Source organism: Suricata suricatta, chromosome 17, assembly GCF_006229205.1.
Source record: "Suricata suricatta isolate VVHF042 chromosome 17, meerkat_22Aug2017_6uvM2_HiC, whole genome shotgun sequence".
Lineage (NCBI taxonomy): Eukaryota > Metazoa > Chordata > Mammalia > Carnivora > Herpestidae > Suricata > Suricata suricatta.
In genome coordinates this window covers 9,740,560-9,757,702 of record NC_043716.1, presented here as the reverse complement: position 1 = coordinate 9,757,702, position 17,143 = coordinate 9,740,560, and positions in this window count along the sequence as shown.

The following is a 17,143-nucleotide window of genomic DNA, read 5'->3' as shown; positions in this document are numbered from 1 at the left end:
TGTGTGCTAATGAGGAGGCGCCTGGGGGGCTCAGTCAGTTAAGCGTCTGACTTCAGCTGAGGTCATGATCTCATGGGTCATGTTCAAGACCCACTTGGGGCTCTGTGCTGACAGCTCGGAGCCTGGAGCCTGCTTCAGACTCTCTCTCTCTCTCTCTCTCTCTCTCTCTCTCCCCCCCCCCCCCGTCCCTCCCACACTTAGACTCTGTCTCTCTCTCAAAATATTTTTTAATGTGTGCTAATGATATAAAATCTATCTAAATGAGAACTTTTAGTTTTGGGCCTTTGAACACATTTTTAGGGCAACTTTCCTATTAAAGAATCAGTCTCTGTTCTCTTCCGCTTCGCAACCCAGATGCTGGCAGTTCCCTTCCCCTCCAGGCAGATTTTTAGGGCCTCAGTGGGGAGTTTGGGCAGCCCAAATGGAAAGAAAATCACAAAAACAAATTACTAATATTGGGGATTCCCTCCTCAAAACCCACCGGATGAGCCAGGGCACAGCTCACGGGACCCCCCTCCCCCCCACAAAGTGATCAGGGTCCCCATTGAGTTTTCATCTCTTTCTCTGAAATGTGAACAAGCAGCCTAGGATTTCCAGACGGCCGTGAAAAACCAGGCACACAGGAAAGCAACTGGAAAGAAACAGACTTTATAGTGAAAGAAAACATATCCTCAAAGGGCTAATACCAACTATTACAACCATGATACAGGACGGGATGCTATAGAATAAGACAGGAAAACTTTTGAGCTGAAATTCACATAACAGGAAATGAACCAGTTCGGATGTGTACTTCAGTGGCATTTTGTACATTTCATACACTTACTATTTTTTTGTTGTTTTTTTTAAACTGTGATACCATCTGAGTGGCTATGAAGTGTCTCATTGGGGTTTAGATTTCCATTTCAAATGCAGATTACAAATGATGTTGAGTACCTTTTCATTGGCTTTTTTGGAGAAATGTCTATTCAAGCCCTTTGCCCATTATTTTTTAAATTTTGTTTATTTTGAGAGCATGCCTGTGTGCAAGCAGGGGAGGGGCTGAAAGAGGGGGAGAGAGAGGATCCCAAGCAGGCTTCGTGCTGTCAGCCAGGAGCCCGATGCAGGGCTCGATCCCACCAACCGTGAGATCATGACCTGAGCTGAAATCAGAAGTCAGATGCTTAACCAGCTGAGTCACCCAGGTGCCCCCCCCACCTTGCCCATTTTAAAATTGAGTTGTTTTTCTATTGTTGAGTAGTAAGTTTGTTACATATTACATGTAAGTTCTGTGAATATTTTCTCCCACTGAGTAGGTTGGGTTTTCACTATTTTTAAAGGTTTTTTTTTTTTTTTTAACATTTATTTATTTATGAGAAACCGAGAGAGACAGCGTGAAACAGCGGAATAGCAGAGAGAGAAAGAGACACAGAATCTGAAGACCGGCTCCAGGCTCTGCACTAGCGATCTGCACAGAGCCCGACGTGGGGCTCGAACCCTCGAACTGTGAGATCATGACCTGAGCTGAAGTCCGATGCTCAACCCACTGAGCCACCCAGGCGCTCCTGGGTTTTCACTTTCTTGTCAGTGACCTCTGTTACACAGAAAAGTTTTCATTTTGATGATCTATTTTGTTAATTGACAAATTACTGGAGACTTAAATGTGGACAAGCTTAAGATTCAAAGTCTCCAGGGGATTTTATCATGGGTGCGCCCTACACTCCTATGAACTTATCTTCAGGGCCCCATCTGGTTCTCAGGGTGGGGATCAGAGGAAAATTCTGTCCCCCTTCTACAGGAGGTAAGGGAAATGGAGCCATTTACAAATACGCCCAGAGCATCCTGTGCTGTTTAACCAAAGCCCACCCTCATGGGAAACTGACCGGAGGCCAACTACCTTGGGTTTCGTCAGAGCCTAAGCTGGCAGAAGGGAAACCCCGGACTGCAGCCCCACCAGCCTTCCGCCTGGGGGCACTGAGACGCCCAAGTGCACTCCCTCTACATCCTAGGGGACGGGGTAAAACTGAGAAGCAGTCAGTCATAGCCCAGAGCCTGAAGCCTGCTTTGGATTCTGTGTCTCCCTCTCTGCCCCTCGCCAGCTCGTCCTCCGTTTTCATTATTATAAAAATATATACTCATGGGACATTTGTGCCCTGGGCACCACACAACTTCTCAAACACAAGTCAGGCTACATCGTGTCGCCGTCAGCGTCTGTTTCACATTGATTTTCACACAACATTGCAGCTGTTGAATACCCAATTTTGCAAGAATGTGACGTCCTCAAAAATTTATTATGGCTAATAAAAATGGCTTCATCAGGGCCCTGGAATCCAGCCCACTGCGGAAGAACAGTGCAGTCCAACCCTGGGATCCCGACACACCTTCAGCTCCTAGCTTGTGTGGAGTCCGACACGTGTCAGACATCATTGTTTCCCTTGAAAACTGAAAATCTCTTGGAACGTGCCTGTGACTTCACTGCCGCTTCCCGAAGCACCTTGGGGAGTGTAAGAACGACAGCACATACGGAGAAGAAAGTCCGAAAGAAGATCGGTTAACAGCGGATGTGTCTAAGCGGCGCTTTCACTGACAGTTCTATGCTCTTCTGTGTTTGCTGAGAAAATGACAGTGAATTTGCATTCCTTTACAGTCAGGAGAAGCAAATAATAAAAGAATATCAAGTGTTGGCAAGGATTTGAAATAACAGGATCTCTTACACGCTACTGGTGAGAATGTCAACTTGTATGGCCATTTTGGAAGACAGTTTGTAATCTCTAGTAAAATTGAACGTAAATAAAGCCTAGGGGCGCCTGGGTGGCTCAGTCGGTTAAGCATCCAACTCTTGATCTCAGCTCAGGTTTTGAGCTCTGTCAGGGTCATGAGTTCAAGCCCGGCATTGAGCTCCATGGTGAGCATGAAACCTACTTAAAAAAAATTTTTTAAATAAATAATAAATAAATGTATGATTCACTATTTCCATTATTATCATAAACACTAAGAGGTCCCCATATGTGCATGGTACATGCACAAGAGAATTCATTGCAACGTTGTTCGTAATAGCTCCAAATAGAAGTAACCCGAATGCTTGTAGACGGAATAGATAATTGTGTCTTATGCATTCGATGAGATACTACACAGATGGAGAAATGACCGGAATACTCCTTTGTTACTAATATCAAGCTAAGCTAAAGAAAGGAACAAAAGAACATGTAAGAATGCCTCCATTTAGAGAAGACTAGAGAACATAAAAAAACAAAATACAAAATAGTTTATGGAAATATAAGCGAGAAAGGCTGGGATGGGTTGATTTAGGAAAGGAGAAGGCAGTCTAGGAACATGGCATTTATTCATCCTCAGCTTTGCGAAGTAATGTGGTTGTGGGAACCTGGAAAGGGCCAGGCTTCTCAGAGAAGTAGGAGGTCAGGTCCTAACTGAGGGAAGATGAGGAAGGAGGGTTGGAGGAGGTTGGAGGAGGTTGGAGGAGGAGAAGGCATGAAACCGTGGAGAAGTAAGGGTGTTAAGGGATTGGAAAATGCAGTGTGATTACAAGGTGGCGTTAAGGGCCATTCGAGGTTCGAGGTTGAGGTTTAAATGAAAACAGAGTTAAGTGTTTCTTTCCTGGATGCAGATTGGCTCATATAAACAATCAACACACACAAAAATACGGCTGTAGGGCAATTCCACTACTAGGTATGCATTTACCCAAAGAATACAAAATTCCTAATTTGAAGGGATACGTGCACTCTGATGTTTATAGCAGCGTTATCAACGATAGATGGCGAAATTACGGAAACAGCCCAGCAGTCATCGGCTGATGAAGGGATGAAGAAGATACCATGGACAGTTACTCAGCCATCAGAACACCGTCTTGCCCTTGGCGACCTCGTGGATGGAGCTAGAGTGTATTCTGCTGACCAACATAAGTCAGAGACAAATACCATATGATTTCACGCGTGGGATTTCAGAAACAAACGATGATAGGGGTAAAAAAGAGAGGAAACAACTCTAGAGAACAAATTGATGGTTACCAGAGGGGAGGTGGGCCCAAGGATGGGTGAAATGTGTGCTGGGGATAAAGGAGGGCCCTTGTGATGAGCACTGGGTAATGGGCGGAAGTGCAGAATCGCCATACTGCACACCTCTGTTACACTGTTAGCTTACTGGATTTTAAACACTTTTATTTATTTTTTAATTTTTTTTAACATTTGTTTATTTTTTGAGAGACAGAGACAGTGTGATCAGGGGAGGGGCAGAGAGAGAGAGAGAGGGAGACACAGATTCCAAAGCAGGCTCCAGGCTCTGAGCTGTCAGCACCGAGCCCAACGTGGGGCTCGAACCCATTAACCATGATCATGACCTGAGCTGAAGTCAGATGCTTAACTGACTGAGCCACCCAGGCACCCCTAAATACTTTTTAAAAAGGGCCGCCTGGTGGCTCAGTCGGCTAAGCATCTGACTTCGGCTCAGGTCATGATCTCACAGTCCATGGAGACTGTGCTGACAGCTCAGAGCCTGGAGCTGTTATGCCCAGATTTTAATATCGCCCCAAAGACCAGAGATTACCTGGGAGACCGAATCACGCATGCAAAAGCAAATGGCTTTATTACGGGCTTATATAAGCATGGGCTCACAGACTCCACCAATGTACTGGATCCACATGGAGTGAGCCCCGAACATGGCGGGGCAGGGCCTTTTATGAGAGTTTGGGAAGGGGGTGTTACAGGAAACTGTGACACAGGTACAGGGGTCCAATCATTATAGCATCACATAACCAATTACAGAGCGGACCCAGAACCCTCACGTAGGGCAGGACTAGTCTTAACCTCCATCTTTAGGCCCGCCCCCAGAAATGTTAATGGTGTTAGCTGGCCTTCAAGGTCAGAGGGGAAACCGGATTCAGACCTGCATCCTTACAGAGCCTGCTTCAGATTCTGTGTCTCCCTCTTGGGTGGCTCAGTCTGACTTCGGCTCAGGTCATGATCTCACAGTCCATGGAGACTGTGCTGACAGCTCAGAGCCTGGAGCCTGCTTCAGATTCTGTGTCTCCCTCTCTCTCTGCCCCTCCCCTGCTCACTCTCTGTCTGTCTGTCTCTCTCAAAATAAAGACATAAAAAAATTTTTTAAACCTACTTTAAAAATTAAGGTTTTGTTTATATTTTGTTTTTTTAAAAAAAGCAATCCTATATGAAAAGTCGGACATCACAAAATCACCAAACAGCACCCTTACCCCCAACCACACTTGCCCACAGGTCACTGGTTTTCCTCTGCGGCCTCCCAGTATTTTCTTCAAGCAGCAATAAGGAAATAAGAATGTATTTTTATTTCCACCATTTCTTACACAAATGGTAGCATACACTGTGTATCATCTTGCTTGTTTTCATTTAACAATATGTTCTAGAGATATTTCCATTTCTGCAATGAAAGCTTTCTCTCCTTTTTCTATTTTTAATTTTAGAGTCACATGATACCACTGTGTGGCTATCCTATATCGTTTATTTAGCCAGCACCCTAGAGGTAAACCCTTAGATTATTTCTAGTCCTTTGCTGGTATACACAGTGCTGCCATTATCTATGTACTTACGTGTTTATTGTTTGCCTCATCAAAATTACCCTTCAGAGCAAGACACTGGTCTTAGTCACTGTCACAACTCTGAAGCCTAGAACAGCCTGACACACGGTAAGTGCGTCATGAGTATTTGCCGTGCGCATGCGTAAGGGGATGAGTGACACCCTCCAGTCATCTGTGCTCAGTGCCCCCGCGTCACCCACTTTGCCGGTTTTCTCCACTGCTCGTGATTCGAGCCATGTTCGTGTTTATGGCACTACCCTGAGGCCAGTCTGACAAAGGTCTCTCTCCTGTATAAACAGTGTCACAATTCCATTTCCCATGTGGTATCTCACATGTGGGCACATGTGTCTTCAGGGACGGAATTTTCATAACAGGACTTGCTGGGTCAAATTGAATTGGTAATTTTCATAATCTAGCCAAAATACCCTTTCACATCCACCAGCAATATCTAAGAATCACTGTATCCCCAAAGCCCTGCCAACAGAGCATGCTGCGAAACTTCTGGGTTTTAACTGAGTTTGATAGCAAGAAGCCACGTTTCAGGGTGCTTTTAATTTGCATGTGTCTTGGGCGCCTGGGTGGCTCAGTCGATTGAGCGTCCGACTTCGGCTCAGGTCAGATCTCACAGCTGGTGGGTCTGAGCCCCGCATTGGGTTTCATGCTGACAGCTCCGAGCCTGGAGCCTGTTTCAGATTTTGTGTCTCCCTCTCTCTCTGCTCTTCCGTCACTCGTGCTCTGTCTCAGAAATAAATTTTAAAAAGCAAAAAAAAAAAAAAAAATTGCATGTGTCTTACTAGGAATGACGTTGAGCATCATTTTAAATATTCAAGAGCTATTTGAGTTTTTTTCTATAAATTGTTCATGCCCTTCACCGATTTTTTCTGTTAGAGTGCGGGTCTTTTCACCCCCTTAACTTTCAGCTCTTAATCCGCTAATAGGTATGGCTTCATCAGGGCCCGGGAACCCACCTCAGACGAACACTGATCCCTGTGGGTGAAGAATTACAAGAAAAGTGCAAGAAGAGCAGGAGCTTTTCCTGCCTCTCACGTCTCTGATACGGTTCAAACAACAATTATGTGCTGTGTTCTAGAAACAGTTGAAGAAGAAAGGTTAAAAGGTCAGGGACAGAGAAGATTAGATTAAAATGTACACTAGGGGCACCTGGGTGGCTTAGTCGGTTAAGTGTCTGACTTCGGCTCAGGCCATGATCTCTGGGTTCGTGGGTTCAAGCCCGGTGTCGGGCTTGTGCTGACAGCTCAGAGCCTGGAGGGTGCTTCCAATTCTGTGGCTCCCTCTAACTATGCTCCTCCCCAATCATGTTCCATCTCTCCCAAAAATAAACATTTATTTAAAAGGTAAGACATGATACAAAAATAAATTGTTTTCTCTGCTCAAGTAGCTTATATTTATTGGTGTGCATTTCATGTGATTCATTTAATTTTTTGATAACTACAGTAATCTGTGCCTGAAGCAGAAGACTAGGGTGAGCCCCGGGAAGGAACACACAGGATCTATCATGAAACGGGAATCCTGGGCTAGAATGGGCAGCATGCACATTCACACTCCCCAGAGCTTAGGTATTTATGCAGATGAGTAGCCTGAACTGTTAACAGTTTTGTAGAAGAGCAAAGAGGACGTTCCGTTCCCAGACCATGGGAGACACATACGTCAAGCCGGTCGGCCGTCTGCGGCCTCACCCCATCCCGTACCCATCTGCATTCCACTCCTAGGTGTTTACCCAGAAAGATGGAAGAACGTGTCCACAGAACGGCCTCTGTGGGAATGTTCATGGGAGCTTTGTTGGTAACAGCCCCAAACTGCTCATGATCCGGATGCACATCAGCAAGTGAATGGATAAACACACTGTGGTATGTCCATACAAAGCAATACTACTCAGCAATTATAAATAATGGTGCATGCAACATGAGTAAATGCTGAATAAGCCAGGTGAAAATGACTATGTATTGTATAATTCCATTTATATAAAATTCCAGACATGATAAACTAAATGATAGATACAGAAAGCAGCTAGCTCACTGGTTGCATTTGGGTAAGAAGAATCGGAGAAAATTATAAAGGAAGACAGAAATATTTGCTGTAAATGTTCATGACGATAGTGATGGAGGTTTCGTGAATGTGTACGTAGGTCAAAACTTGCCAAATTGTACCCTTAACATCTGTGCAGTTTATTCTATGACAAGGGGACCTCGGTAAAGCTGTAAAGAAAATGTCCAAGAGAAGAAAATGACAAAATTGTGCTAATACAAAGGAAAATCAAAATGGGAAGTCCTGGATGCCTGGGTGGCTTAGTCTTAGGTTCGGCTGACTTTGAGAAACCAAAATAGTTTCCATCATGTAAGTGGGTCTCATTCAATCACCTTCAAAACTAAGACTAAAACTTCAGCTCTCCTGGCTTTCCAGCCTGACAATACCTTAACGCTCTCTGTGTCCCTGGAAAGCCCTAATAAAGACTAGAACTTTCAGCACAATGTTAAACAGAAGTAGCAAAAGCAGGTGTGTCCTTGTCTTCTATCTGCTCTTCAGGCGACAGCTTTTAGTCTTTCAACACTAAGTATGATGTTACCTGTAGGGTTTTCACAGAAGCCCTTGATCAGGTTGAGGAAGCTCCCCTCTATTCTTAGTTTGTTGAGTGTTTGTATCACAACAGGGTATGGAGTTTTGCCAAATGCATTTTCTGCATTACTTGAGATGATCATGTGTTTTTTCCCCCTTTTTTTTATTAATGTGGTGTATTTTTAAAAAATTTTTAGTGTTTATTTTTGAGAGAGAGAGAGAGAGAGAGAGAGAGAGCATGAGCCTGGGAGGGGCAGAGAGAGAGAGAGGGAGACACAGAATCTGAAACAGGATCCAGGCTCTGAGCTCTCAGCACAGAGCCTGACACGGGGCTTGAACTCACAAACCATGAGATTGTGACTTGAGCTAAAGTCGGACCATTTAACCAACTGAGCCACCCAGGCGCCCCCCCCCCCTTTTAAGAAATTTTTTAATGTTTGTTTATTTTTGAGCGTGTGGTATATTGCTTTGATTTTTTTTTTTTTTTTGTATTGCATCTCTGGGCGCATGCGTAATGGTGATATGCGTCCCATATGCTACTGGATTTGGTTTGCTGGTATTTTACTGAGAACTTTTATGTCCATATTCATAAGAATATTGGTCTATGGTTTTCTTGTGATGTCTGTGGTTTTGCTATCAGGGCAATGCTGGCCTCAGAGAGTGAGTTAGGAAGGGTTCCATACTCTTCTGTGAATGACCTTGAGCAGGATTGATGTCAGGTCGTTAGTGTTTCATAGGATTTGTCAGTGAGGCAAGCCATCCAGTCCTGCTTTTTCCCCATCTAGATGCAAGGTTCGTTTTATTGCTGATTTCATCTCATTGTGATAGGTCTTCTAAGGTTCTCTAGTCTTTGTGAGTCTGTTTTGGTACTTGCTCTGTTTCTAAAAATGTTTCTATTTCATCTAGGTTACATTGTTGGCATATGCTCATAGTATTCTCTTATAAACCCTTTTATTTCTGTAAAAATAGTGGTGTCCCCCTTGTTCATATCTAATTTATTAATTTGTGTCTTTTCTCTTTTTTCCACTGTCAGTCTACCTAAAGGTTTGTTTGTTCGTTTCCTTGATCTGATGTTTTCAGGAGCCCACTTTGGTTTTTGTTTTTATTTATTTATTTTGTTTGTTTTTATTTTTTTTATTTTTTTTAATTTTTTTTAAATGTTTCATTTATTTCTGATACAGAAAGAGACAGAGCATGAAAGGGGGAGGGGCAGAGAGAGAAGGAGACACAGAACTGGAAGCAGGCTCCAGGCTCTGAGCTGGCTGTCAGCACAGAACCTGACACGGGGCTCGAACCCACAAGTGTGAGATCTGACCTGAGCCGAAGTCGGAGGCTTAACCGACTGAGCCACCCAGGCGCCCCTGTTTTTATTTTTAAGTGGCTTCATGCCCGGTGTGGAGACCAATGTGAGGTTTGAACTCATGACCTTGGGACCAAGACTTGAGCTAGGATCAAGATTGGATGCTTAACCGACTTAGCCTCCCAAAAGACCACTTGGAAAATGATCTCTCCAACTGCTTATTGAGAATATAAAGGATCCATTAAAAGCAAAATGATACAAACAATGCCTATCTACTTATGAGAAGAAACTATTTAAACACTTAAATATCATTAAATATCAAAGTGGATATAAAATATCCACTCGCATATCAAGAATTTCAGTACAAAGCAGGCTGCTTTGATTTAAGATGGAAAATGGCATAAATTGAGAATTAGTCCATTAATTTGTTCATGACGTGTCTGGGGCCCCATAGTGGCACAGGCACACGAGGCTAGTCCTCTATAGACGCCTTGTGATTAAACAAAACTGGAATGAAACAAGACTCCTGATAATTAAACCAAACTTCTCTTCCATTTAGAAGTTGGAGGGTTGACAGTTCACACACTTTGATTGAGTGATTTCATTCCTAGGAATCCATCCTAAGTAAAGATTCGGGAACGTTAGTAATTCATTCATCTAAGATGCTCATCACAATCTTACTTATAAGGAGAAACAATTTGGGCGCCCAGATGGTTTAGTCAGTTAAGCATTCAACTCTTGATTTCAGTTCAGGTCACGATCTCACAGTTCCTTGGGCTCTGGTGTTGAGCACAGAGCCCGCTTGGGACTGTCTCTCTCTCCCTCTCCCTCTGCCCCCGCCCCGCCCTCCTCCCAAAAAAAGAGAAAGAGAGAGAGAGAAAAAAGCAATTCAAATGTTCACTATCAGGGAAGCATTAAAGAGATGATATAAGGAAATAGTATAGAGGTACTAAAAGCCAGGTCTTTAACAAGGGATAGGATTACATATTCAGTATAATCCTACATTTGTGAGTAGGAGAAAAATTACTGGAATAGAATACATTGAAATGCCTCAGTTTTTATATTTGAGGGGTGAAATTATAAATAAATTTTCTTCTTTACATTTTTATGCACTTTCACAAACATTCCATGTTGTTAAGTATAACTTGAATAATTTAAAAGGGCTATTTAAGAAATCTGAATACCTACTAAGTACAGTAGCAAGAAGCACTTTTGTGGACAAAGAAGGAAATCTGACGTGTCCTTATTCTAAAGAAGCTTAGAGACTAACAGTGAAGAAGTTTTACAGTTTTTTTTTAAATTTTTTTAATCTCTTTAATTTTTCTTATTTATTGAGAGAGAGAGAGAGAGAGAGAACGAGCAGGGGAGCGGCAGAGAGAGAGGGAGTCACAGAATCCGAAGCAGGCTCTAGTCTCTGAGCTGTCAGCACAGAGCCCGATGCGGGGCTCGAACTCACTAACTGCGAGATCATGCCCTGAGCCAAAGTTGGATGCTCAGGTGCCCTTGGTTATTGCTTTTTTAAAGTAAAGTTGAAACCCTAGCAGCTTATTAGGGCAGAGGCTCTTGCAATTTGGTTAAATGGTATTTCCTCAATGTTTAGGACGGTACTTGGTAGAGAGGGGACAGGAATAAGTACCTGACCGTTGTATGTCCCAAATAGAGGATGACAAAGTCCAGCTTGACGTTAATCAAGGCCCCCACCCTTTTCCAGTCTCTAAAAAGAGAGATGGCATTGAAGACAGTTACTCATTAAGCCACCAAGTAACATTTCCAAAATGATAAGAAGTGAATCACCTGTTTGTGTGGACACAGCCTCTATGACAGTAGCAAGATTAAAATGTCAGAGAAATGGAGGCAGAGTCAAAGTTTTCACGTGGTAAAAGTGTACTGGGCGGATCCAGGAGAAAAGGAGCTATTTGAGTCTACACTGCATACTTGAATACGTCTTTGGGTTCCTGCTACAGGATTCAGTCCGTTTTTTCTAAGAATAATACAATCATTGTTACTGAAGGAAATCTATAGAGATTGCAAGTATGCATAAAATCACAGAACACACATAAAAGAATTTACCCCAAAAGCACATGATAGAGTATTTTGCACAATTCCACACACTTAAAATCTTGATTAAATGGATAATTTTATTTTAAAAAGATATAATTTGGTACAGTTGACCCAACAAAAGATAGAAAGTCTAAAAATGGATTTTCTGAGAAGAAATCATGAAAGTTATAAGAATAAACTTCTCTGACGGACGCCTGGGTGGCTCAGTCGGTTGAGTGTCCGGCTTCGGCTCAGGTCAAGATCTCATGGTTGTGAGTTCGAGCCCTGCGTTGGGCTCTGTGCTGATGGCTTGCTCAGAGCCTGGAGCCTGCTTCAGATTCTGTGTCTCCCTCTCTCTCTGCCCCTCCCCTGCTCGTGCTCTCTCTCTCTCTGTCTCTCAAAAATAAAAATAAAAAACATTAAAAAAAAAAGAATAAACTTCTCCGAAACCCCCAGTCACAATAGTTTCATAACAGAACTCCACCAAAACTTCATCAAACAGACCGTCCCTGTTCTGTGTAAACTGTGTCAGAGTATGCATAAAGGAAAACAATTTCTCTTTTTGAAGCCAGTATAATATTAATATCAAAACCCAAGAAAGATTACACACACAAAACTAAATACTAATCTTATGTATACGTATCATTGAAAAATTCTTAAATAAAATATTTACAGAATCTAGCAACTTAATAGCACATAAAAACCAGAATAGTTCAATAAGAAGAAACGATATCACTTATTGTCACAATAGATCTAAGGAGAAAAACATTAGGATCATATAAGCACTGTGAAGTGATTGGACAAAATGCTCGGTCATTCTTGTTGGAAACATTCAATAAAACAGACTCCCAGGGTGCCCATTTTCTTGGGCATTTGACTTCGGCGCAGGTCATGAACTCATGGGTTGTGAGTTCAAGCCCCGATGCCTGATCTGTGGACACAAACAACTGTACCGGGTAAGCTTTCGCTAAAGAAGAGTGTGGTGTTAGGACCAGTCGGACGGGGAAGCTTCAGTTCAGATTTGTTGTCTTAAATACTTTTCACGAAATCTTGTTCTCTGCCATGGAAATAACATGCAAATATCCAATAAACGTAGGAAAATATGCCCACCACCAGTAGCAGAAAAATGCAAGGTAATATCAAATTAGATAACACTACACATCCACCAGGATAGTTCACTTTTCATTTTTTAAAATTTATTTATTTGTTTTGAGAGAGCGCGCGCGTGCACAGCTGCAGAGGAACAGAGAGGGAGAGAGAGAAAATCCCAAGCTGTGAGTGCAGAGCCTGAACTATGAGATCATGACCTGAGCCCAAATGAAGAGTCGGACACTTAACTGACGGAGCCACCCAGGAGCCCCGGGGAGAGTTTTCGTAAAGGCAAAAGTGAAATAGACACCCTTGCTCAACCGCGGGGGGCTAAGGTTGTGAGTGTATGCCCAGGACTCCTTCCTTCTGGCTCCAATTTGGATTCTAGAAAGTTGGATGATTTGGATACCTTATGCTCTCCCGCAAGGAGTTATTGACTGCTCACATGTATTTTCACACTTTTAAGATCTTTTAACTCCTTTCACCCCATAGTGGAATTAATCGGAAGATGAAAGAATTAAATCAAGTGTAGCAAGGGTTTCTATATTAAGTCTCTTTTGGTAACAAATGCGAAAGATTCAGTTCAAACTTTGGGTCTGTGACACATGGAAATGTATTGGCTTATGAAACTGTGAAGATGGACTTTACAGATGTACTTTTGGCTTCAAGCCTTACAAGATACAAATAATCTTACCAAGACCCAGTCTCTGAGCTCTGCCTTTCTCTGTATTAGCTTTCTTCTCAGCAAGTCATTTCCCCCAGAGTGCCAGTTAGCTGGGGATCCCATGGGGAAATGCGTGTCTGGGGACGGGGTGGGGACTGCGTGGCTGGCTTAGTCTGTAGAGCATATGACTCTTGATCTTGGGGTTGTGAGTTTGAACATCATGTTCGGTGTAGAGACTGGAAGGAAGGGAGGGAGGGAAGGAGGGAGGAGAGAGAAGGAAGGAAGGAAGGAAGGAAGGAAGGAAGGAAGGAAGGAAGGAAGGAAGGAAAGAGAGAAAGGAAAGCAGGCAGGCACGTCTCTTTCATGACTGTTCTAACAAAAGCTCCTGGGAGGGCTGAATGTCACACATGGGTCACTTGGATATTCCTGAATCAATCATAATTCTTTTTTTTATTTAAAATTTTTTTTATGCTTTTTATTTATGTTTGAGAGAGAGAGAGAGAAATTGCGAGCAGGGGAGGGTCAGAGAGAGAGGGAGACACATAATCTGAAGCAGGCTCCAGGCTCTGAGCTGTCAGTGCAGAGCCCGACGCGGGGCTCGAACCCACGAACCGTGAGATCATGACCTGAACTGGAGCCGGATGCCCAACTGACTGAACCACCCAGGTGCCCCTCAAGCACAATTCTTGTGGCTGGTAAGATTTGATGCTCTGACTAGATAAGCTTGGGTCATACGGAAACCTGAGGTGATAAAGAGGGGTGGTGGAGTGCATCACCCATAGTAAAGAAACTTTCTTTTACAACAAAAAGTGGGGGGCTTAGGGAAGGTATGGTGGGCAGGCATACTAAAATGACCACAGTCAACTACATTTCCTGAAAGAAATAGCTTATAAGCACTCATCTCCTAACCTTGTATCCTGCAGGGGCGATTTCATTGGCCAGTAGGTCCTTGAATCAATGTGCATATCACATCAAAAGCTGAAAAGCGTTTATCACCTTGGGAGTGTCGTCAAAGAATTCCCAGTGTCTCTTCAATTCCGTATGTGTATCATCTTATTCTGTGAAAGCATTTGGACATGATTTTCAAATGTGCCCAACAAAATGCCATCGATTTCTCCAGCTAATAAAGTGTTCGAGTTGGTGAAGAGTCAAGCCGTTGGTAACTTGTGCTGTTAGAATCATGAGACCAGAATCTTTGAAAGACGCCCTCACCTCTTATCCTCAGCAGAAGCCACTCTTTATACTTAGAGATGAATTTGCCTTAGATGATATTGGTTCCTGTTCTATTTTCATGGTGGAATTATGTTCTTTATTTACATTTTTTTTAATGGTAGCAAGATCTGTATTTCAGTTTACCTAGTCCCTTACATAAAGATTAGTAGCTGGGAGTTTAAAAATGGCCACTCAGATATGATCAAAAAGATATTTGGGCACATTCTGTGGTGAACTTGGAGCTAATTCAAACATTGCTCCACAATTCTAAATATTGACATTAGATGGTTGGCCTATTAATTCACAAGCCACTCTGTTAGTTATGGAGTTGGTTTAATGACTTGGGACGTGTTAAGAGACTACAGCTTCCCCTGAATGTAAGAAGCCTGCTCACCACAATCTCCCCTTTAATCATGGTATCTGTTCCTCCCCCTTTCTTTTCTTTTCTTTTTGCCAAAACAAGGGAAGGGAGAAGTAGAGGCGAAGAGTTTGATGGTCATGTCAACTTCCTTCTTTCCCTATGAATCTCTTTAAAGAAGCTTCAACTTTTTCAAGTTTATTTATTTTGAGAGAGAGAGAGAGAGAACAGGGGAAGGGGCAGAGATCTAGGGAGAGAGAGAATCCCAAGGAGGCTCCACACAGTCAGTACAGAACCGGATGCAGGGCTCAATCCTGCGAACCCAGAGATCACAACCTGAGCTGAAATCAAGAGTCTGATAAATAACCAAGCCACCCAGGCACCCCTAAATAAGCCTCAATTTTTATAAGCTGTTGAGAAAGTCACAAGAGTGGACAGCGCTAAGACACGGAGACTAGGGTATTTGGCAGTGTATCATGTACTCATTCAATATTTATTGAAAACCAACTCACAGCCATGTTCTACACTGGATGCTAATATTAACAGTGAACACGAAAGACAGAGTCCCAGGTTTGTAAGACATTCCAGTGGGGGAAGACAGACGTAAACTAAAACAGGATAAGGGACAGAGAATGCCTATTTTAGGCATGGCAGTCAATGAAGGGTTCTTTAAGGAGGTAACTTTTTTTTTTTACTGTCTTCATTTATTTTAGAGAGAGAGAGAGAGAGAGAGACAGCATGAGCAGGGGAGGGTCAGAGAGAGAGGGAGACACAGAATCTGAAGCAGGCTCCAGGCTCTGAGCTAGCTGTCAGCACAGAGCCCGACGCGGGGCTCAAATCCACGAACCATGAGATCATGACCTGATCTGAAGCCGGACGTTCAACCTTCTGAAAGGATAGCAGACAGCTGGGTGGAGAAAAGGCTGTGTATAAAAGGCTGTATGTATCAAAGTGTGTCAGTCAGGGTCTATAGCCGGAGAGGACTCACTCCCTGCGGTAGAGTGTAAACAGACAAGGGTAGAGACGAGAAATGACATCTATACCAAGAATCAGAAGGGAGCCCAGTAGGATGCTGGAGCTTTATACATGGTGCCGGTGACATGATATGGCTTGGACTATCGTGAAAGTGGTTGGAGTCAACATAGTTTTGGAAGATAGGATCAAAGAGAAGAGTGGACAATGATTGCAAGGACTTTGGCTCCAGGAAACGGGATAAAGGATATACCTTATTGAGACAGGGAGGGCGTGCACTTCATTTGTTTGGTGGATGAGGGTAAATCGAAAGTTCTAATTAAAGTTAATGCAGATGCCCTTTACAAATTCATAGAGATGAACAAAGTGTAGCTGAACACAGCCACTTGGGTCTGGAAGAACGGATGGGGCCAGAGGTGGAATTGAAAGCCGTCTCTAACCACCATCTGTGGGCTTAGACGAGGAAGTTGGAATTCTGGAAAGGGACATCCAGCTGGTTCAGCAAAAGAACACCCAGAGGGGCTCAGCCAGGAAGGTGAAAAGAAAACCAGCAGATGGCAAGGAGGACGGAAAACAAGCCAAGCCGGGGTGTCCAGAAGATGGCAATGCTCGGTTGTACCAGCCGAGGATCCCTCATTGGATCTGGCACCCAGCCGGTGGGGGGGGGGGGAGCAAACTTGAGTGGCGTGGGTTCCCTCTCTGGGGGAGTTCTGCCGCACAGGGGAACAGAAAAACGGGAAGTTAGCAGCCGGGGGACAGCTTGCTTGGAGGATGGGCGACGACGACGGTCGCCCGGCGTGGACGGGAGCCTGGCTTCCGGCCCTCCGGGGACAACGGTCGGAGGGCATTCTGCAAACCCGTCCTCTCTGCGCGAGGTCGAGACAGCGAGCCGCAGGGCCGGGGACTAAGGGGCGGACGGTGCTGCGCCACCTCCCCGGGCGGTGGCCTCGGGGCCCGGAGCGCTCAAGCGGCGCAGAGAGCTGGCGCCGAGGGGCCGGGCCCCCGCCCGGTCCGCTCGGCCATCTCGGAGAGCCACAAAATGGAGGCGGGAGGGAAAAGCGAAGGCGAAGGCGCCGGGGCGCGTGGCCTGCGCGTTCCGCCGGCTGTCGGGGAACTTCCTGCGCCGCGCCGGGCTCTCCCGGGAGCTCAGCCGCTCGCCCTCCGCGTCCCGGCCCACTTCCGGGCACTCTCCGTCCCCGCAGTGAAGCCACCTCGCCGCCTTCAGATCCCCGATGCCGCGCCCCTCCCCCGACCCCCCGGACGGATCCTGGGCGCGGTGTCCGGCCCGCCGAGGTCACGTGGCGCGCACCGGCCAATGGGCTCGCGGCATCAGGGCCCGCCCCGCCCCGCCCCGCCGCGGTGGGGCAGTGGGACCCGGTGGGTGCGGAGGAC